Below are 23,715 nucleotides of genomic sequence, written 5' to 3' on the forward strand. Positions count from 1 at the left end.
AAAAAAAAAAAAAAAAAAAAAAAAAAAAAAAAAAAAAAAAAAAAAACAGGAACACAAGCTGAGACCAAATTAGCCACACAGAGGTGGAACAAAAGAGAATTCAGCAATTTAAGCAAAATTAGAAATGTATTTTAATTGGCTATAAAACCAAGAAAAATTGGGCAATATTTCTACCTTATACAAATCTTTCAGCATTACTTGTTTTAGAATATTGAGGTTTTATAATAGATACAATATGAACTATATTTTCAAATTTTTGAGTGTATTTTCTAATTAAAAGCAATTAACAATTAATGTTCGCTAACTAAAAGTACTATAGTTAATTGTTCAAATTAGCTTGCATTGTTTGTAGTAAGTGTAAAAATGATCAAACAATAGTTTTATTTCAAGTGATTATAAGTGATAGCTTAATAGATGGCTAATTTTAATGTTTTAGATTTTCATGGCTTGTTTAATAATTTTATACATACCAATACAATTTTCTGCCATATTTTACAGACAACATTGATTGTCAGCACAAGCTTACTGTATAAAAACAGGTTTCAATGAAAATTTGAGACTCTAATCTGCGCTCAAACATGGCCTAGAGGTTTCTATTGCCCACCTTTCTCCCTTCCTCATGCCTGTTGATTAAAACTGTAGATATTATGTATTGATAAATTGTTTTTTAAAGTAGTTGGGAAATACATTTAAATGCAACAAGAGAAGCGGAGTAGCAGGTGACACAAGGCACTTGGGCAGTAAGCACAGGGTCCATCAGGAGTTAAAAGATATCCTTGGTTCTGTAGCAGGTTTGAGGTTGCCTTGACCAATTAAGACCCAGTATCAAAAAATTAAAAGAAAACAGGGGAAAGTAAATTAAAAATCAATCACATGTAGTGACCCACGTGAGTAGTGGCAGAAGGAGGGTCAGAAGTTGCCAGCCTCTTCAGCTGCCTATCGAGTTCAAGGCCAACCTGGCCCACCAGTCGCTGTCGCAAAAACCCCAAGTACGTAAGAATGAAAATTAAATTGATAAATAATTTTAATTTTTCTTACTAAAGAAAAAATAGAGTGGTTGTGTCTAAGGTAAAATTATCTCTGTGGAACAGTAAAAGCAAAGATAATTAGTTTAGTAAACTCTAAAAAGTTTGAATGTGAGTGAAGTTTATCCATCTTAGTTTAAAATGTTGGTAATGACTTTGAGAAGAAAATATTATTGTATTTTTTCACTAAGAACAGTGTTTGTAGCTTAATTTAGAGGATGAATAATTAAATTTTCAATGAAGGTAATATTTATTTCTGGAGAACAACAACCAAAACAAACAAATGAACAAACAAACAAAAACTAGAGATCTCAAACTTTTTTTACATGTTTAGTTAACCAAGCTTCTTATTTATTTACCTACAACTTATCCTCACATCTTTTATACTTTTTCATACTATTTTTTCAATTTCATGTTGGAATCTAATAAACATTCTTTGCCATTAGCCTGTTTTTAGAGTTTTCCAGACTTGCCCTTGGACCATGCCAAAGATTAGTTTGCTCACTTTACAAAAGTAAAGACTAAAAACAAGTATGTATGTACGGTGCTTTCCAAGTTTTACCTCACTTAACATGTTCAGAGCTTCCCTGTTCATCAAACCAAAGATTCAGAAAGAGCGATGAAAATCAAAGAGAAATCAAACCTTTCTAGGTTAATTATATGTAACCAAAATAATGAGACAGGAATGTCAACTCAAATGTACGTTTTCTTAGTAGATAAAAACAATGACATATTCATATACAAAAAACAGGTAAAGTAACTTAATAATGAGAGCTTTAAAAGGTTTTATATCTTGTTAAAATTGATTTTTAATCAATAAACACTCTTCAGACATAATGTTTCTTACAGTAAGCCAGACAATTAGAAAGGATAATATGGAACGCATACCTGACACTATTGTTAGAACTATAAACCTGTGGGTAGATGCGTGGTAGGACCGATATGAGAAACTGCAATACTATTCTGCTGGATGGCCATCATATTAAACCAGCTCCTAAGGACTTATTATTATACCCATAGATTAATTAATCTCTGAACCCTCATTAGAGAAGCGTCCATTTGAAATAGATGGTGATTAACAAAGATAATCACAATTGGTCAAGGTGTAGAGAATGAGAAACTGTGGTAGGCTCAGTCTTAAATGGGACATCTTTATCACATCCGTTCCTTCCAAGGCTCAGACATATTTGTGAAAACATAGCTGGAAAGGATGTAAAAGCCACAAGCAGTTAGACGACAACAAGGAAACAGTGTTTGGGGGAACCAACCAGGGTAAATTGCACGTGTGGATGAATTCACAGTAACTGAATGGCACAAGACCTGGCAAGTTCAAGTGAGAAAATCCCAAGCACGGAGAGCAGGGGTAGGCATGAAGTACCTCCAAGCCAAACAGTTATTGAAAACTGATAGCTGTTCGGAGAAGGAAAGTATATTATTAATGTGCAGCCCCTGGTGGGTTGACTCTTCTAGTCGAAGACCACACATTCAACAGTATACGGGCAGCACCAGCTGTACTTATAGGATTTTGAAAACAGAGGACACAAAGTTGGGTGGATGTGGAAAGGATTATAGATCTGGCATGAGGGAGGGGCAGTGAATGTGGTCAAAACAAACTGTATGAAAATCTCAAAAAAAAAACTAATAAAAATGAGAAAAAACAAATAAGCACTCCACCAACTAATTATAGCAAACTCATTAGATTATAATTCAAACATATGGAAGAAATGATGTTTAAAAAACATACAATCATTAGACTGAACACTAAGAAAATTTCTGGCATCAAAGAAGTTTCTCAGGGGAATCCATTCTTGTACATGTATCTATAATCAAGTTTCTCTTAGAAATATACTCAAAAGTAATTAGACATAAAATTACATGGCATATGGAATTTACATGCAAATAATGTCTGGGTGGTAGAGCATAGATGTTCATATAAGAGTTTTGAGAATGGCCATAACCATTTACGTGAAGTAATGGATGCACATGTGATTGGTATGTTGTTTGTTTTTGCATATGCTTGAAGATCTGTTAACTATAAACTGTTACAAGTATTTGTGTCAAGTGCAAGGTTGATAAAAAGACTGAAGATGATCTTTAAGGAGAACTGATGTATTGAGACTTATTCTATTGAGAACAAAACTTATGAGTCTAATTCATTAACAAAATATGGCACTGATATAATGGAAGACATACATCAAGAAATATCCCGAATCTGGAGCAATGGCTCAGTAGTTAAAAGCACCGACAATTCTTGGAAAGGTCCCAGGTTCAGTTCTCATCACTTGCATGGTGGCTCACAACCCTCTGTAGTGTCTGACACCCTCTTTTGATCTCCTCAGCCACTGGGCGCATGTATGGTTCACACATACACACACACACACACACACACAAACACACACACACAGAGGCAAAACACCCATACACATAAAATAAAAATAATTTTAAAATATAATAGTCCCAATTACAGACAATTAAAACAAGACAAAAAGAATAGCACTGTACAGATATGAGGTAGCACCCTGTTTTTCAATAATTGGTATCTAGCTCAGTTTAATTAGATTTTCACATGGGAAAAATTTACATTTCATTTCTCCTTCACAGCAGACACAAACATCTATTCTAGAGAAACAGATAGAAATAGTAAAAGTAAAAATAAAGTGTAATCGGCATAATAACCAGGCTAGCTTAATATGAAACAGCAACTTTTAATGAAGGGATAGCTTACAACACCAGGGATCCAGCGATGGGCAAGAAATACAAAAAAGGACCTGTGGGGCTCACGCCAGCCAGATTTATACGTAAACATTAGCCAGAGGCGAACACGCCCCCATTGGGCTGGGCTTCTCCTACAATAAAGATTGTAGAATAGAATATAATGGGAAAGTATCCTGACAGTACTGAGGTGAATAGTGATTTTTTATTGTGTTTATTGTACTTTACACTTTTCTCCACTCCATTCCCTTCCTCTCTCTCCTACCTCCTCCCGTGACTCTCATGCTCCCAATTTACTCAAGAGATCTTATCTTTTTCTCTTTCCTGTGTAGATCCATGTATATCTCTTTTAGGGTCCTCTTTGCTGTCTAGGTTTTCTGGGGTTGTGTACTGTATGCTTTTTTTTGCTTTATGCATAAAAGCTACTTATGAGTGAGTACATATTATATTTGTCTTCTGGATTTGGGGTTACCTCACTCAATATGATTTTTCTAGACCTCTCCATTTGCCTGTAAATTTCAAGATGTCATTATTATTTTAATTGCTATATAGTACTCCATTGTGTAAATATATCACATTTTCTTTATCCATTCTTCAGTTGAGGGGCATCTAGATTCTTTTCAGGTTCTGGCAATTATTAATAATGTTGCTATGAAAATGGGGTGCAGACCTATACAGATAACTCCAAACAGAGGATTCCCAAATGGTTAAAAGAGAAATGTTCAATGCAAATCAAAACATCCACCTTTTAGGATGGCCAAGATCAAAAACATTGATGACAACTTATGCTGGAGAGGATGTGGGGTAAAGGGAACATTTCTCCATTGCTGGTGAAAATACAAACTTGTGCAGCTGCTTTGGAAATCAGTATGGCAATTTCTCAGAAAATTAGGAAACAATCTACTTCAAGACCCAGCAATACAGCTATTAGGTATATGCCCAAAAGATGGTCAATCATATCACAAAGACTTGTGCTAACTATGTTCATAGCAGCATTATTCATAATAGCCAGAACCTAGAAACAACCTAGAGTAATGGATTTTAGTGGGTCACAAAAGTATTAGCACAAATGGGAAAAGCAATAAGTCAGAAGATTAAGGAATCTGTACATCAAAATCCACCATGAATGTATTGACCAATTAGACCTTGAGCAGTCAAACACACATAACACATAAATAAAAACAGGGCCTGTAGTAGAGCACATAAAAATCCAAAAAAGATGACTAATGCAATAAAAAATAAGCAAGACATTCAAATAGGAAGTTGAAATCGAGGTATTTTAATAGATCTATTAAAATTTGTCTGCAACACTTTAAAATCATCAGTAACAGATTAGAGAGATTGCTCAGTGGTTAAGATCAATTGCTGCCATTGCAGAGGACCAGGGTTTAGGTCCCAACACCCACACTGAGTGCCACCCAACAACTCACAGGTCCAGTTTCAGGGGATCTTGACACTCTCTTCTAGCTTCAACTGGTACTGCATATGTGCAACCAGATGCTCATAAAATAAAAAATAAATACTTCTGAAACTGCCGATAAAATACCTAGATGTAGCTACTGGAGTGATTTAAAAACCCAACTAACACATTATTTATGCAGCAAAGGGAATTTTAATATAATGTTAATGAAACAGTTAGTGGCTGTTATAACTTAGAAAAAGTTTGTAAGAATCTGCCATGAGTGAATATATACCTTATTTCACCCCTAGTCATACACCCAAATAGAATATGAGCATAAATTTATAAAATCAAGTAAATAAATGCTCATATAAAATTGAATAAAACATCTAGAATTAAATAGGAGCTTGAATGGCTAATAGATTTAGCACAAGTAAATGATACAAAGAAATGGTAAACATCAATAAACTTAATCTATTGCTTCAAACATCAGCAGAATGTCATACTTACAGCTTAAATAGAGGTAGAAACAGTAAGATGTCTTCTGCAGAGGACTCCAGTTTGCACACTGCTGAAACCCAGCAAATAAAATGCAGAGATCTAGAAGTGAGACCATTAGAGCATTGGAGTAGATAGAGAGATTAGTGGTTAGAAAGGGTCCTGACTTCCTATGTACCAAGAGCTTTCTAGTCCATGCTGTGAGGGATAGTTATATGTCAACCTGTGAAATACTTGCTTTATGAAAAGCTAGTGCATCTTAAGTTTAATAGTTTAGTGTACTTTGCATTTAAACGAAAAATATGCTCCATATATACACACGCACAGTTATTCAAAATTTCAACCGTTTTCTCTTTCAATGTCAGGAAATGAAAAAGAATGCCACTCTTCAGAATTTCAGAATCCCCCAAAACAGAACAAGTAACTTTGGGAGGTGACTATCATAGCATAGATATACTGTATTACGCTATGACAATTCTTATGTAATCTCTCTCTTCTAAATGTAGACATAATGATTTCCTTCATTTTCACATAGATATGCTGGGGTCCTCAGTTAAATAAATTCAAAAAGGTCATGATCATTTATATAAGAGCTATTGAGCAACAGTTGACATGCAGATTGTATTTCTCTGTCCCTTTAAGCTCTCGCACTGATATACTGCCTAGCATCAGAATCTCTCAGCTATCTAAGAGGGAGAAGTTTGAGAAGCAAATGCATAGAATCATTCCCACACCACATAAACTGAGCACATGAAAAGAGTTTTCTGAGCACGGAGCTGTTCTTACATTTCCCTTTGTGCAGCAGGAGGAGAACACATCCGGTTGGAGCAAGCAGGTCATTAAGTCCAAGCAAAATAATGCACTGAAGCTGAGGCGCCTGTTGTTTATCTCACAAAATAACTGGAGGGTTTTTCAAAAGGAGTGGAGCAAAGGGTACATTACCTAGTGGAAATGTCAGCAGGACAGGGCTGCACACTGGGGTCTTTTTCATGGACAATTCACAACCGCTAAAAATAAATTGAACCTGGCAATAGCTCCCCCTGTTCCTGCAGCTCCAGGGTGCTACTTTCATTTCAATAAATGATTGAACAAAGTGTTTAACTTCTTTCTGTTTTCAGACTGATGTTCGGGTACATAAGAAAGAAGTGCGTTACTGAATATTTTCCTTGCTCTGCCTTGGCTTCAGGTAAAAGGCCCCTCTAAGGTAGAATTAAAGGCTTGGTCAGCTCAGCATTAAGAACACAGGAAATTTGCCTTCTGTTGCTATTGGAAATGAAGGCTTGTCCTGTGCTGTCTAGGTCTGTTTCAGCTTCTTGGGGACAGAAGTGAGGATAAGTCTTCTGGCCGCTGAGGGAAAGTTATATACATTGCAATAATAAAAAGAAATTAAAAATAAACAACACCTGTGAGATGTGGTTTTTGTGATGCTGCCAAACAGACATGAACTGGAAAAGAAATGGGAAGGAGAAATGAATTAATTTTGAAACATAATATTTTTCTAATGAGAAGCTGAAATCAAAATAATAAATGTCAAGTGCTCCTGGGTTCTATGAGAAAAAGGAAAGGATCAGGACAATACAAACACATTTGATTTATGTTCCTTAAAGATAATGTCCATTAACTTTATTTGTATTTTCTTCCCATGGTGTGTTGGTGTGGCAATGGTGCTTTGCAAATTTGTAATTTATGGTATTGAATAGAATTGATGCTTTATTAATTGATAAGTATTTTATAACATTTTACTTGGTGATACTATTAAAGCATACAAAAACTGGTATTTCTCCCCCTGCTAACAAAAGTTATGGCCAAGACTTTACGGGAATACCTCAGTTCCTACAATAATTCTGAAAATAGCAAGTACTATTCTTTAACATATTTTGTAAGTAAGAAAAGGAAGTCTGAGACAGAAAATGATATTTTGAAGTTGTACAAGTGGTCAAAGGCAAAGCTGGCACATGGAGCAAATCTCTTCATGGATTCATCAAACACATACTGAATAGGTTACTCTCTTGTTCTAACTGGGACAAGACACAGGGGCAATGCAGCAGAACGTGTCTGTTGATTCCTTTAGGACCTTAACTTTCATCATAGAGACTGGTGTGAGAGCACTAGAATGCTGAGCTGAAAGCTTAGATGTGTCTAGCTAGTCTTCTTCCTATATTGTAGACACAATAATTCACCAAAAAAAAATACTAAATTGTCATAATGGAAACAAACTTAAACTACTGGATTTGCAGTTACTCAATTTAGCATAACTATTTAGCAGGGCTAAGGCGTTGACTGTCAGGTGTTTCTGCAGAATTACCTGTGCTAAGCCGTAAAAGAAGTTCAGATAGAAAGTGTTCCTATGTTTAGTGCAGAGAGTCTATAGACTGTAATACCCAAAGGAACCTGGGCAATAGATATATTGAGAAATTCGGCTAATGGTGAATTTGAGGTTCTATTGATACTTTCTGCTTGATCTGGAAGGACACTTGAGTGAAGAAATACAAGAGACTCAGGAAAGTAAAGCAACAAGTATACAAATAAAAAATCAAACTTGGGGATGATTTTTAACCACAAAGCACTGCAGACTAGATAATTTGTGAGTGATTTTCAAAGCTGGGATTCTGTAATGCTTGTGATTATAACATATTGTAATTCTGTATTTTGATCTAGAAAGCATCCCTAGATAGGATTGTGAATCCCAGAAGAGTCCCAATGTAAAGAAGTCTTAAGTTAGGACACAGAGGACAGAATTTATATTTTTAAAAATGAATGTTATGTGGAAAAGATAGATGGCTCAGTCAGTAAAGTATTTGCATGCAAGTTTGAGCTCCAGTACTTGCATTAAAAACAAAGACGTTGGGGCTCACTAATAATTCTCATATTGGGGGGCTAGAAACAGAAGAATTCTAACACTTCACTTGCTGACTTACCTAGATTAATGGTCAATTCTCAGTTCTAGATAGAAATACCATCTCAAACAACAAGATGGACTGTGACTAAGGAATGATATTTGAGACTAACTTAAATCCCACACATGAGCATGAGTATACACATGCACTCACACACATGGCTAGTTTGGGGATGAAAACAGAAAAAGCACAGGGAAAACCTCTGTTTTAATTAAGACACATGGGTTCTGTAGTCTCATTTTCTAGTTGTACCTTTTGGCCAATTATTTGATTTCTCTGGATTTCTTTTTCTCATATGTCAAATGTGAGTGTTTTTTTAAAATAATTTATATGACTCTTCAACTCATTCACACAACATATTCTATAATTTTAAGAACAGAAGTGGCCAACAGAATTAAATGTTCTAAAGAAGAAAAAGAAATAATTGAATTAGAACAGAAAGTCATATTATCTTCAAAACTTTCATCTAATTATAAGCATTTGGAAACATCTCCAAAGGACAGTAGAGACCAAATCTGAGAGGTCAAGGTGAATAGCAGTCTAGGTCAACAAGATAATTCAGAAGGCTAAGGATAAATATGATCACAATCTAAAGGAGAAAGCTAGGGAAAGAAAGGCCAAGAAGGTAGAGCTATACAGGAAAAAAAAATCAAAGAGAGGAGCAAGGTATTTACTTGTGTGACCACAGCATGGGTACAGTCACACGCTTACACTTGTGGCTTCTTAAGAAGGACAGCCACTTCCCAAGACAGACTTCCGACTTAGCCAGGAGATCTCTGAGGCATGTACTATTAGGCTTTTGATACAGCGTTCCTTTGCATAGACAGCCTGAAGCATAAATGAGAGAAAAAGTAGACTACCAAGCAGCAAATGTCCAAACAGAAAGATCAGTTCTCAGCAGTGTGTTTTGCAGTGTATGAGGAAATGTAGATGATATTATCAATGCTTTACATCTGATATCTTGCAAAAATTATCACCATAATGCATGAGGAACATTATTTCTGCATAGAGTCTTACTTGTTCATCATGACATGGTCCATAAGAGACCAAACTCATTGAAGAAACAGTAGATGACAAACCACTGTATCTAACTTTAAACACTGATATCATCTCCTAAAAAATAGATTGTAAACTAAATCCTCCTGGGTTAGTAAACAAACATATATATGATAAATAGGAATACTAAATGATGTATCCCAATTCCTCAAGAAAGAATGACTTAACAATTCTGTTCTCAGAACAAACTGTCTTATGGCCATGTTAAAAAAAATTTCACACTATATTCATTTATGTTCTGTAAATAATATTTAAGAAAGCAAACTTTATTTAGAAGTTCTTGTTAAGAGTGATCTTTATGTTAGAGTACACAAGGGAATGACCGTCAAATATCTGAAAATCAAATTATGTGCAACATATTATGATGAGCAAATAAGAGTGTTCACAAGATATGTCTTTAATGGGATAAAAAATGTGATTTCTAAAAATATCGCACACATATTCACCTGGATTTCTTCACCCACAACTAACCAAATTGTTGAGAACTAACCCAGTGCCTTCTTGGGTATTTTCTAATTATTATGCAGCTTCTCTCTGCCTTCTGTGATAGCAGTTCACAGGCTATTGCATACCGATTTCCATACGCATTTTTCCTGCTTTAGACCAATGAAGCAATAAATAAGGGAGGGGGGAGGCAAGTCTCTTAAACAGCATCCAAGCAGTGGTGCAGGAAATAGAAAGCAACTCCCTGAAGTAGCAACTGCATGCATAGCAGATTCCACCAGCAACTGCCCTGCTATCATCCAGCTAACTATATGTAATTGTCCCCTATATTGAAACAATAAATAAAGTGAGAGGCCACGGCTTCTTGTTGGAGATTACAACTCCATATAAGCAGACAGTAAACAAATGAAGAAAATCTGAAAATAGGTAGCAAGTACTAAAATTGTTGTCAGAGCATTTTATACTACTATATTCCAGTAATAAATTTTCTGCATGTTAAACACACACACACACAAACACACACACAAAGGCATGCCCAAATCAGAATGGTGGTTGTGGATTTTGCCATATCCTAGAACAATGCTAAGTGTTTCACACCTAACATGTACAAAGAGCCCAAGCCAGTTAATGGTGTGGGGTTTAACTTGGTAAATTAATCAAGAGCAGCAAGGTATAAAAATTTCTTAGAGATACCTATATTATCTCAAAACTTTGTGAAATTATCTCATTGACCACTATCACTCCATGATTGTCACTAGAACATCCATTTCCAGCTGGTGGCAGGTCACAAATATATGGAAAAAAATAAAAATAAAAAATATAAAAAAATAACTGTGATTTGGGAAAAAGACAAAAGAAACAAACTTCCCAATGATAACAGCAAAGCCACTAGTTCAATGTCATTGCAATCAGTGCTGATCATAAAACACCAACTCTTCCCCCGTAATTCACCCTACGCTGCCCAAGTCGATGTCTGTATGCACAGAGGAGGATCTCTTCCTTGTCCTAATTTTTCAATTTATGCAAAGACATGTCCTTGCCTATTCATCTTATAGTCACTTTTTTTTTTTTTAACTTGGCTTAAGGCAAAATTCCAAGTCCTTTCTCCTTGCTTAGAAGCCCACGAAGGTAAGGCTAAGACTATAACCTCACAGTCATTGATGGCTGGGTCCTCTCTTGGCAGATAGAAAGTACAAAGATCCAACTCCACAGGGTTTCAGCAGCCTAGGCTTGCTGAAATTATCACCTTCGTGTATTTATTTTTATAACTGTTCTGGTATGGGAGATAGCACTAAGCTACACATAATTCTTCATAGGGACATGCATCCATTCACTCACTCGAGTTTTTTCATTTTTACTCATATGTGATGCATTAAGAATTTCTTGGGCACTAGGTCCATGATAGGCTCTGGAGACAGAAATGAGTAACACATGACACCTCTCCTGAAGTGAAAAAAGTGAAAATGGACAATGAGCTTTTTTTCTCTCTCAGTAAATACCCCAGTTGACTTATGGCAATTGAAAATTTGGAGGTGAGTAGAGGGAGGCAGTCAGAAGACAGAGAAGCCAAGTTCTGCGCATTCCAAGATCAGCTGGTGGTTGCATTGATGAAAGAATATAGGAAAAGAACATATGGCAGGGTATGATAGCATACTTATTAGATAAAATAAGCAGAACACCATTTTTTTGTTGTTATTGGAAAACCTTTACATTTTTAGTTTCACTTGGAATAACCGCAGGCCTTGGGAGGGAGTTCTATTGCAAAGATTGGTGCAGCGGGAGAACCGACGCTATCCATGGGGAGGAAACCTGCGGCATTTGGGTTTCTAAGCCTTGATGTTTTACAAACACAGCCTGGTTAAATGTTTCTCTTCCAAAAACCTGCCCAGAGTGGTCACCCCACCCCAAGTGTATATCAACATGCTTTCCCTCAGTGTCTTAAAGATGTTAGTTCAAAGTCTAGGCAGACTTCCCTTGTTATCAAAGCAGTGACCCTCATTGCTAGAAACACTCCCTTCTTACCATTGCTACGATAAGGCCTTGTCCCATTCCCAAATTTTTCCTTGGTAAGTAACACACTCAAAAGAGGTTTCGTGTGTGTGTGTCTGTGTGTGTGTGTATGCATGTGTGTGCGCATGCACATACCTATGTCAATTGTGTGTGTGTTTGTTTTTTTCTTTGTTTTTGGAGACAGGATTTCTATGTGTAACAGCTCTGGCTATCCTGGAACTCACTGTAGACCAGTTTGGCCTCGAACTCACAGAGATTTACCTGCCTCTGCCTCCTGAGGGCTGGGATTACAGGCATGTGCCACCACCACCTGGTGGTTAAGGTAAAGTTTTGCGTTTTGTTTGCTTTGAGGCTAGACCATTGTTTGAGAATGGTTGAGGTCTACCAATGTAATTATGTGTTCTTTATTTCAACAGAAATTTTAAAATAATGACCTATTCAAGGCATGAGTGAGAGGTAGAGAGTAAGAAAAGAAACATAGATGTCAAATATGAGAATGACAACACAAAGCTTGTAACTCTAAGAACAGTTTAGATATAAATATGCAGGAATAAATTTCTGGAGGGTTCTTCTCCAAAACCTATACCCCACAACATATACAATATATGTCCATCCAGCAGTTATTCATATATTTATTATTTGTTTCCAAGAATATTTAGTTATGTAATAAAATGAAAGTTAGGACTTATCTTTTAAATGTGACTGTTTTTGAAACCAATGACCCTGTCCCACCCTCAGTTTTATTTAGCCAAACCCTTTCCATGAGACCTAACAACAGAGTAATAAATAAAGCATCCAGTATAAGGAGGGGTGGTGAAAGGTGCAGAATAAAAATGACAGCAATAAACAAGGCAAGAGAAAGAAAGCATGCACAGATATACGCAAGCTTCCAGATTAGTTGCATTCAAGGTACACAAAATACCATAGGTAGCAGGATTATCCTTAGAAAGTATTTCAATAGAAGACAGATTTGGTGCATAGTTTTGAAAGCCTGGGGAAACACAAAATGGTAGAAAGCAATGCATGGGCTCTGCCCCATGGTGTTTTCTTTTGACACATGAGTACCTTTAAAAATAGCCTGATGGCCCTAAGCCCCAGGAACTAGCTGTTCATGGCTAATTATCCAAAGACTTGAAGAAGCCAAGCTGTGCAAAGTCAATTCAACTTTGCCTAGTGCAGCCGGAAGCTACTTTAGTTAAACCTTAGTCATGGTGTTTCTAATGAAAGGGGCAAAACACAATAAAAATTGCGAGGCCAGTTCAGTGTATGTGTATAAAAGTGTAATAGAGAAAAGGCAAACATAGCCAATTGCTAGACCACCAACGCTATTCTTTCTCTTGAAGCCTGGACTACAAAACAGGCCAGTTCTTCATATTTTTTTTTCAAAGATAAAATCTGTTTAATTAATATTCACAACTAGAGCTTATTGAAACTGATGTTCTTTTAAAGCAGGAGAGAATTGCATAAAAACTAAATGTCCACTGACAGTAATGTCTTCAATCGTTTTATTTATTGTGATCTGGAAAAATTCTTACAACAGACTACTAAATAAAAATTTTTCAAAAAGGTAAAATAATCTACACATTTGGTTGTTCTCTCTGTGTTCTTTCAGCAGTGACATTATCCTTCCTCCATGAAGGTCCACGAGGCACCAGGTGGTAAGATGATGACCAGAGTCTTTTCTTGCTAAGATTATGTGATTTCTCTGTTTACTTTATTTGTGCAGAATCTTTATGCAGGTTGTATTTAATTCTCCTCATCATGATACCACTTACAAAACTCCTTCCAACCCACAGAACTCACAACCAACAAGGAAACAGATTTGACAGACACCGTCATAGAACTCGTCACCTAGAAGCCGATGATTGGAAGCAACAAGAAATGACGTGGAGAGGACTAGAGTCAACATCAGTAAAGAACTGAGCCGCTGTATTGCGATGGGACTTAACACGTGGGTATGAGCTCATGCTAAAGACATGGAGAACTTAGAAAAGTCAGCCAAGAGTCCTCTGTGGATCCACGTGACTGCAAGCATAAAGTTGTTCCTATCCAGTGTACACAGTGGATACTTCTCAGGTGAAACTCTTTTATTTATTTATTTATTTATTTATTTATTTATTTATTTATTTATTTATTTAAGATTTCTGTCTCTTCCCCGCCACTGCCTCCCCTTCCCCTCCCCCTCCCCCAATCAAGTCCCCCTCCCTCGTCAGCCCAAAGAGCCATCAGGGTTCCCTGCCCTGTGGGAAGTCCAAGGACCACCCATCTCCATCCAGGTCTAGTAAGGTGAGCATCCAAACTGCCTAGTCTCCTACAAAGCCAATACGTGCAGTAGGCTCAAAAACCCATTGCCATTGTTCTTGAGTTCTCTTATATGCCCCCACCCATCTCCTGTGACACCTCTGCCTTCTATATTCTATTTTCCGTATCACACGTGTTTTATTACCTTCTTTACCCTTTTCCCTTAATATCTTTTTTGTTTTCTTAGCTCATAGGTTTCCTTCTTGTTTCTTGGCTTCTACCCATTCCCACTCCCACCGGGATACACATATTTGAAACTCAGAAGCTAAAATCTGCAGGTTGAAGAGCACACGTGATATTGCCTTTTGGAGCCTAGGCTGCATCACCTAGAATTTTCTAGTTGCACCTATTTTCCTGTATCTTTCATAACTTATTTTTCTTTATGACTAAAGGAGATCTTGTGCCTACTTTAGGAGAATGTAAAACGGAACTCTTTTATAAGTTTTGAGGCCAGTTTCAGGAGAGAAGGTATAATAGATATTAAGAGGATTCCCCTCCTGTTTTTAGTCTCTTAAGTTGCAAGGTGCTACACTCTGGGCAGTGTGTCCAGAGTCATGTACTCAGCATTTGTTTACTCAGATACACTGTGCAAAATGGGTCAAGGTGAAAATAAAATAAAATATAATACAATTTGTTTGGGCTAAAGTTCTACAATGCAAATAGATAATGGTACTATTTTTGCTGTGACAAAATGCCTTGGAAAAATCACCTTAAATGGAGGAAGGAATAACCATAGCTCATGGCTTGAGAAGCGCTAGTATATGGTTTCTTGGCTCTGCCACTTTTGATCTAATCAAGGCAGACTATCATGGCAGAGAGCATGTAGAGCAGAGATGTTTACATCATGGCAGCTGGTAAGCAAAGAAATAATAAGGAATCAGGGCCTCGAGGTCCCTTGTGAGGACACACCCTAGTAACATAACTCCGTAAGCAGAATATCTAAGGACCTGATCATAACAGAAGAACCCTTGAGCATACTTCAAATGGAACCAGAACAGACATGTAGCACCTTATTTAGAATATGAGCGTCATCTACAACAGCTATCTTATTCTTGGTTGTTGGAGTCTTTGTTAAAATACAAATGCAACAAAATAATCATTTAATAGTGTATTATGTATACTATCTCTGAGAAAACTGTAGTGGTATCCATTAAACAGTTATATTTGAGTTCCATCATGGTAAATCTTTTTAAGAATGAAAGCCAACCAAATATGTTGACTTCCCATGAGGTGTGGAATCTCCTAATAACCTTCAGCATTTAAGCAGAGACTAGATATCGCTTTATTTCAGTGTTGTGCCCAGAATTAAATAGCTGGATTAACTGACTTCCCATTCCTGTATCTCATTATTGCTTGGGTTAAATCATGCAAGGCTTTGCATTTTTAAATGCCTCTCAAGAACCCACATAGTAAAGGGCTGGTCCACATCTTATGACATCATCAGTATGTAGTGGGGACTTTCGGAGGTCGTAGGGTCTGCTTGAAGGAAGCTGGATCATGGCGGTATGCCATCAAAGACAAGTATGAAATTTAGCTTTCCTTCTTTGTATATTTAATTGTTATAAATATTATTTGTTGTTATTATTGTGTATATATGGTATTTGTGTGTGATGCTTAGACTGCATGGAGGTCAGAAGACAGGTTAATGGTATCAGTTCTCTCATTCCACATTCACGTGGTTCTGGAATTGAGCTCAAGCTGTCAGGCTTTGCATGAATGTTATTCGATACAAAGTCATCTCACTGAACCTCTTCTTTTACCTCTTTATTTCCCAGTTGCCACGAGAGGCACAGAATCCTCTGCTACATGTTCTTTGCTATGATATGAAGAACTATGACATCCCCAAAGCCACAAAACCAGTCGACTATTGGCCCAACTTTCAAAACCATGAGGCAAATACTGATAATCTGACCATTATCAGTATTTCCTTACCATGTAAAAAGATGTTTAACACATACGATAGCACATTTGGTGAGGAAGCATCAGATGCTACGTTTTAGTTTTAATGATGTAGAAACAAAATTCTTGTGAAATAAAGAATCTATTATAATGTTATTTGTTATTATTATTCAATTCATTCAATCACAAAAACTAAATTTTGAAAGCCCAATGTATATTAGGCACTTCTTCATATACAGAGAAAATTAGAGAAGGAAAAAGGGCATTGCTCCTGCTTTAGAAGGGCTCACACTAGCAGGATAAAAATAACTAAAAATTACTTTTGAGCATGGTATGGCCTGCTTAAAGCTCCTCATTTGAAATGGATCATAGAGCAAAGTAATTTTTCATAGACAATTTAAAATGACAGATCACTGGCAATCTAATGTAAATGAAGCCAGTATCAGAAATTAATTCACACGTGTCATTTTTTATATCCTAGAATGTAGTTCACTCATTACATATTGCCAGGCTCAAAGAATTGTCTACGCCTGCTCACACAAGTTTTTTTTCTGAGATACATCCTACCTTCATGGAAGCACTCCTTTGTTTGTTTGTTTGTTTTGTTCCCAGGGAAAACAGAAGGAAAAAAATAAATAAAGTTACACTGGGCTTCTCAGAACACAGCATGCCTAAATCCTATGCACCTTCTATTCACAGGGCATTCAGGTGCCTTTACGAGAAAAGTGGTGAGAAAGGACTGCCAACAGAGTTTAGAGCACCTGTGTCACTCTGTGCCCCTCATTCGGTTGCTTAACTGAAAATCAATTGCCTATTTTAAACGCAGACCCGTCAGAGGCAAGTGTCCCATTTTAACCTAAATTCTACAGTAGTCTTCGATGTCTCTCAGCCTGTTTCCCTTTTCTCATTTCGGTGTTCTGCTACATATTTAGGGAAGTTTTGCTTTCATACTTGCTGGGTGTTACCATTGTGTGGACTGAAAAGCTGTGAAAGCCCACAGAGAAGAGTCACTTTCTTCAGTCTCTTGAGGAGAGGGTCCCTTGAATCGCTGATCCCACCTGTGGCACTTGACTGAGACTGAATTGATCAAAACTTCATGGTGTGGGTTTGTGGGTTTTATTTCTTTCAAATTCTTTTACATTTCAGGAAGCACCATGGGCTGTTATTTGATGTTCATACCAGCATGAGTGATTACAAAATGCTGCGAAAGGGAAACTACATCCTTAAAAGACATATTCATTCAGGGCTCCAGGAAACCACACACCAATATTCTTTTCTGATTGTTAGAATTCAAAGCCAAATGTTGGAACCACTCAGAGAATTTAACTTTTCACAGTCTTATTTTTCTCTTCTTAAATACTTAGAGCTCTTGAGACTAAGGATTTTCATTCTCCTTGCATGTTCGCCATTAGTATTCTCTGGTTATATTTGGACTGTGTTGCATCAAATAGACCAGACAAAGACACTGGGTTTAATATAAACAACTTCTCTTAACTTTGTGAGTCACATTGTCCTTACCTTAAGTATGTATAAAAAATGTAACTGAGAAAGCGGTGAAGAAGGAAAACTGGCAATAGTAAGATCAACTGAAGAAAGAATGGAAGACAATGGAAAGTAGGTGAAAAAAAGAGCATGATGCTGATGTCGATGTAGAGGCCACATGGCCAAGAATCATTTCAGTTCTGGCAGCACCTGCTGGCTGGGTCATGAAAACAGTACACTGTCAGTGATGCTCATGAAATGCCTACAGTTTTCCAGGTACAGGCATGGGTAAGTATAGATACATGAACCAGGCAATCAGATAATCTTCCTTCTCTGCTAGTAATTAGGAGATAATTATCCACATACAATGGACATGTGTGATAATAGAAAGGAAAAAGTTTCTGTGTTGTTCAATCAAATAGAAGAGCCTAAAAACATTATCAGGAAAGAAGCCACACTTGAAAGACCAATTATTATATGACTATGTTTATGTGCTATAACCAGAAAAGGTAGATACAATGAGATTGAAAGGTGGTCCATGGTTATGGGGTGTTGGGTTGAGATGTAGATTAACTCTAAATACTCTCAGTATTTAGAGTTACTCCCAGTAACTCTAGAGTGAGAGGGGTCTAAATGTGATTTATGGCAATGCTTTATTGTGTCCAGTAAACTTACTGAAACCCACTGAATTGGAGACTTAATATGGTCATTGTTATGGTGCATAAATTTTATGTCAGTGAGGTTGCTTAAAACAAAATCACATGAGAAAAGATGGAGAGGATAGAGGAAGGGAAGGTGCCTCAGAAGAAACATTGCTTTCCTGTGATGGCTGAAAGTAATTATGGCAAACTATGTGGCTTAAAAAGGACAAAATTTTATAATTCTTTTAATTATGAAAAATCACTGTATGAATCAACAAATTCACCTCTAATGTCATGGTTTCCAGAAAAAAAGGTTATTTTTAATTTGTAAATTAAATAACATGCACTATATACACATGCACACATATATAAATATACTTATGTATAAATGTGTATGTGTGTATACAAACAAGTAGATTGGGTTAGTAAGGAGCCTCAGTGGGTGACAGACCTCCTTTGCTGACAGACCAGATGACCTGAGTTTGATCACAGACATATGGCAGTTTGAAGGAAAATGACTCCCAAAGAGAGTGGTTTTATTAGGAGGTGTGGCCTTGTTAGAGTAAGTGTAGCTTTGTTGGAGAAAGTGTATCATTGTGCAAGTAGGATTTTAAGGGCTCATATATGATCAATGATGCCCAATGAGATAGACTACTTCTTGTTATCACTGTGCAAGATGTGTAGAACTCTCAGTTAACTCTCCAGCACCATGTCTGCCTACAGGCCATGTTCTACCATGATAATAATAGACTGATCTTCTGAACTGTAAATTACCCAGTTAAACGTTTTATTTCGGGAACCCTGATTGCTCTTTGGGCTGACGAGGAAGGGGGACTTGATTGGGGGAGGGGGAGGGAAAGGGGAGGTGGTGGTGGGGAAGAGACAGAAATCTTTAATAAATAAATAAATAAATTAATTAATTAATTAAAAAAAGAGTTGCTATGACCATGGGGGTCTCTTCACAGCAATAGAAACCCTAACTAGGACAGAAGCTGGGACACCAGGGACTAGGGCATTTATTTGATAGAACTGACCATGTTTTTGTTTGAAGGAATATTGTCCTTGAAACTGTGACTTAGAAAAGCAGTTCAATGCTTGAAGTGCTGCATCACAGGTCATTCTAGTAGGAGCATGGATGACAATGATTTGAACTGTGGGTGCCTAGATCAAAAGGTTCCGGGGAGAAGAATGTTAGTATGTGGTCTTGAGACCAACCATCTTTTGCTATATTGGTGAAGAATGTGACTGCCTTTTGCATTGTGACTCTATTTAACTCAAATTGCACGTGCCATAATTTCTCAGAATTTATTATTTCATTTAATTTTTCTAAGTTACTGGCTCGCGTGTAGATTTTTAGATAATAGTAGTAAATAATTGGAGGAGAAACACAGAAAAATATTCCCACCACATCTTTTTTTTATTGAAAAGAAAAAAAAATTTAAAAAATTTCCACCTTCTCCCAGCCTCCCATTTCTCTCCCCCTCCTCCCTCCCCTCTCCCCTCCCCCATTTTTCTCCTCCTCTCTCCAGTCCGAAGAGCAGTCAGGGTTCCCTGCCCCGTGGAAAATCCAAGGTCCTCCCCATTCCATCCAGGTCTAGGAAGGGAACATCCAAACTGATTAGGCTCCCACAAAGCCAGAACATGAAGTAGGATCAAAACCCTGTGCCATTGTCCTTGGCTTCTCATCAGCCCTTATTGTCCACCATGTTCAGAGAGTTTGGTTTTATCCCTTGCTTTTTCAGTCACAGATCAGCTGGCCTTGGTGAGCTCCTACCACATCTTAACAGGCAAACTTCTCTGTCATTTTCAATCATAGGAATTTACAAGTTCTCATTAACTTGTTATTTCTACATGCATATAAGGCATTGCATGTATTATAACAAGACATAATTTCAGCTGCAACTTTTGCTCTTTGCAAAAATTTAATAAATATACTTAAGATAACTATATTTCAAAGTAGGTGGTTTTCTATGACCACTGAATGGCTGAGAACAAATACAGTCAAAAGAAAGATGGATAGCTATCAGTTGAGAGGTGCTGGAAAATATGAGGTTCTTTATTTTATTCCTGTAGCATAGCTAAGTTCCACAGTCATGTCAGCATCATGCTGTGAAGCCTATTTTAACTCCCTGGGCTCTCTATTATGGGGAGATGTGTTAAAATAGGCTGGGGAGAAATACAGCTTAGCATTTCCCCTAGGAAAAGCTGGCTCAAGCTCAGGTCTGACTGAACTGAAGTGTTATAATCTTTGTGCCATATTGTGGTGATAAATTCTACACAAAAATCAAATGAGATAAAGTGTCCAAGTTGTTACACAAATATAGTAAAGGCAGATAATACCGAGCACCTATACTGTACAAGGTAACTATGGGCTAGATGAACTTGAGAATATACCTCAATATTCTTAGATTTTTATACCATATGTATGGGCTAATGTAAAAGGAAAAACTGACATATGGTATTATCATAACCAAGTGAACTTCAATGTTCATAAGAATATGACCATTACACCTATAATGATTACTCTGATTGGTAACTGGAAATTTCCAGAGAACTTCCTAAAAGAGGAGAATTGATTTAGACATGGACGGAATGATCAGTCAAGCAAGGAATTATTTGTTTACGCAGAAAAGAACACATAAATTTCTGCCTTGAATGTGGAACAAGCTTCTGGGGAAAGTGAATAACATCTGGAATGAAGAGAAGGGTCATTTTCAGACAATGGACTGAACTAAAAATCAAAGTCAAGTCATTAAAATATTGAGAGAGATTCGGGGGAGCCCTGGCATTTACTGATTAGAAAATGAGCAAGGAACAATTGGAAAGAGAGTGGTACCTCAGGCTGAAATGTGCATTTAAGGAAAGATGCTAGGTGCTAATGAAGAGCATAGAAGAATTTCAGGGAGATGGCAACAAGATATGTGAAGTCTAAACAAGCTCAACCTCCACATTTTGTTGTTTCAGAAGAGAATTCCATTTACAGTGGCTTTGACCTGGTGAGAACATTGTCAGTGGCCTTGGAGTAAAAGGAGCAAGGCTCCCTTCTGCTCAAAAGCCAAGGGTCATCCTGTGGGGAATTATAAAGCAAATATCTGCCAAGGCTACATCCTAGAGAAATAGTTATTCAGTCCTGTTGGCCTCAGGGACATATCTCGAGATGGACCAATGACACTGAGCTTCAAAGTTCCCGTATCATCAAGGTAGGAAGATCTCATTCCCTTTAAATCAACATGTTTAGCAAAAATATCACTGCTTGTCAATCATTTTATTGTGAACCAAGAAGCAAACAAATGTGAAGATGTTGAAGGAAATAAGTTCTAATATACACTAGAGGATAGTAATTTTCCTTTCAGCTCCAAACATACACTCAGGATTTGTCTTGTTTCTCCTTCATGTGCATGTGCATACATATACATGTGTGCACACATGTGCATGTGCATGCGTGCACACACACACATACAAACACACACACTTGTATTCATTAGTTTTCCTGCCATCCAGAACCGAATAATCATGCAGAAGCTATATTATTTACAACACTGCTTGGCTGATGACACAGGTGTATTTCTAGCTAGCTCTTATATCTAAATGAGCCCATTTCTATTAGTCTATGTATGGCCACAAGGCTGTGGCTTACTGGATAAGGTTCTGGCGTCTTTCTCCTTCAGCAGCTACATGGCGTGATCTTGAGTCTACCTACTCAATATATCTCTTCCAGTCTGGCTATATTCTACCATAGGCCAAAACAGCTTTATTATTAACCAATAAAGGCAACTCATATAGAGAAGGACATCCCATATCACACACTGACTTACAATCTGCCCTTCTCCTTCTATGATTCTTGGGCCTGTTTTTTGTTTCCAAAGTCTTTGTAAGTAATGTGTGTTAGCTCTATCCAAGCACCTCCTTTAGTTCACTCAAATATCTACCAAATACATACATTTTCAAGTATGGTTTAAAAACAGAGTTATATTCTGAGACATTTTTAGACAATTTTGTTGCTGTGAAAATATCACAAGTTCAAAGCTACAGTAGAATGGAACATACCCGGCCAATGAACAAAATAGCAATCGTTACTGATTCTCTATCCTTGGCTTCATTGATCATTTTCCATGTAATATTAAGATCAATCATGTGGTGTTGTCTTCTACTGAAATGATAGTAGGGGAATTATATACACTTAGCAGTCATTCTGAGCAACACAATCCAAGATTAAATAAAGCACAGGAGAAAATGGTGTGAACAAGAAGCCCATAAGCATGAGATGAGTGAGATTACTGCTGACAAAACATGTCACACTGTTCAGTAATGGCTTTCGTATAAATAGAGTACACTCCAAAATAACAACAAAGCTCATATTATGATAAATGCAAAGCCAGTAACACAGTGGGTTATTAATGTTAAGTTATTATGCAATACACGTAATTAAATATCACACTTTAGTGGCTGGCAGCACAGTAGGTTTGTTTACACCAATGTCATCACAAACACATGTTAATAGATTTCATTGCAAAGTGGTAGCATGGTATCAGGTCATTGGAATGCCTATTGCAATCTTTCTGAGCAGCTTTCATATATGTAGTCTGTCATTAATCAAAAGCTTTATGCCTATGTCTTTATCTCTTAGTTTAATTTCTGCCTTTCACTGGTTTTCACTTCAGGGAAGATGAGCTCATGTCTCCCTGACATACAGCTGCATGTCAAGTGCCTGGCAAAGTGAGGACCCACAAAACCACTTGCTAGCTATTTGCTGAGTGATCAAATAAACGAGGAGTTAAATATTTCTTGCAGTTGTCTTATGAGTCACTCCCTGGATATTAAACAGATATTAGTACTTCTGAACCAAAGGCAAAATAGGCTCAAAGAGAATTTAGGGATCTGATTTTGTCTTAGCTCTTTAATCTGGTTTTCTTCTCCTCTTGGGAAAAAGAACCCAGAATCTCATTATTCATGGAAATGAGTATCAGAAGTTCTTCCGCTGTTTTTGTAACCCAGTGAGCATTGCTACCTAAGAAAGGTCTCCACTTTTCAGTCTCTCTCTCTCTCTCTCTCTCTCTCTCTCTCTCTCTCTCTCACACACACACACACACACACACACACACACATGCACACACACCAGATCTTTGGATACATTAACAACTAGCATTATCGATTGCATATTTATTTGAATGAATAGATGTTTATATAAATGCATGTAGAGTTATGCGTGACAGAACAAATGCACAGAATCAGGGGTCCTTTCTCTGGATGATGAATCAAACAACCAAAATGCAAATATGTAGATGATTCTTGCTTTGAACCTGGCAGGATCTAATTAATATTTATTAGATAGGGGGTGTAGTCTCCAGTAG

The sequence above is a fragment of the Alexandromys fortis genome, unplaced genomic scaffold (assembly GCF_014885135.2).
Source record: "Alexandromys fortis isolate MF-2015 unplaced genomic scaffold, M_Fortis_MF-2015_v1.1 scaffold_63, whole genome shotgun sequence".
NCBI classification, from domain to species: Eukaryota; Metazoa; Chordata; class Mammalia; order Rodentia; family Cricetidae; genus Alexandromys; species Alexandromys fortis.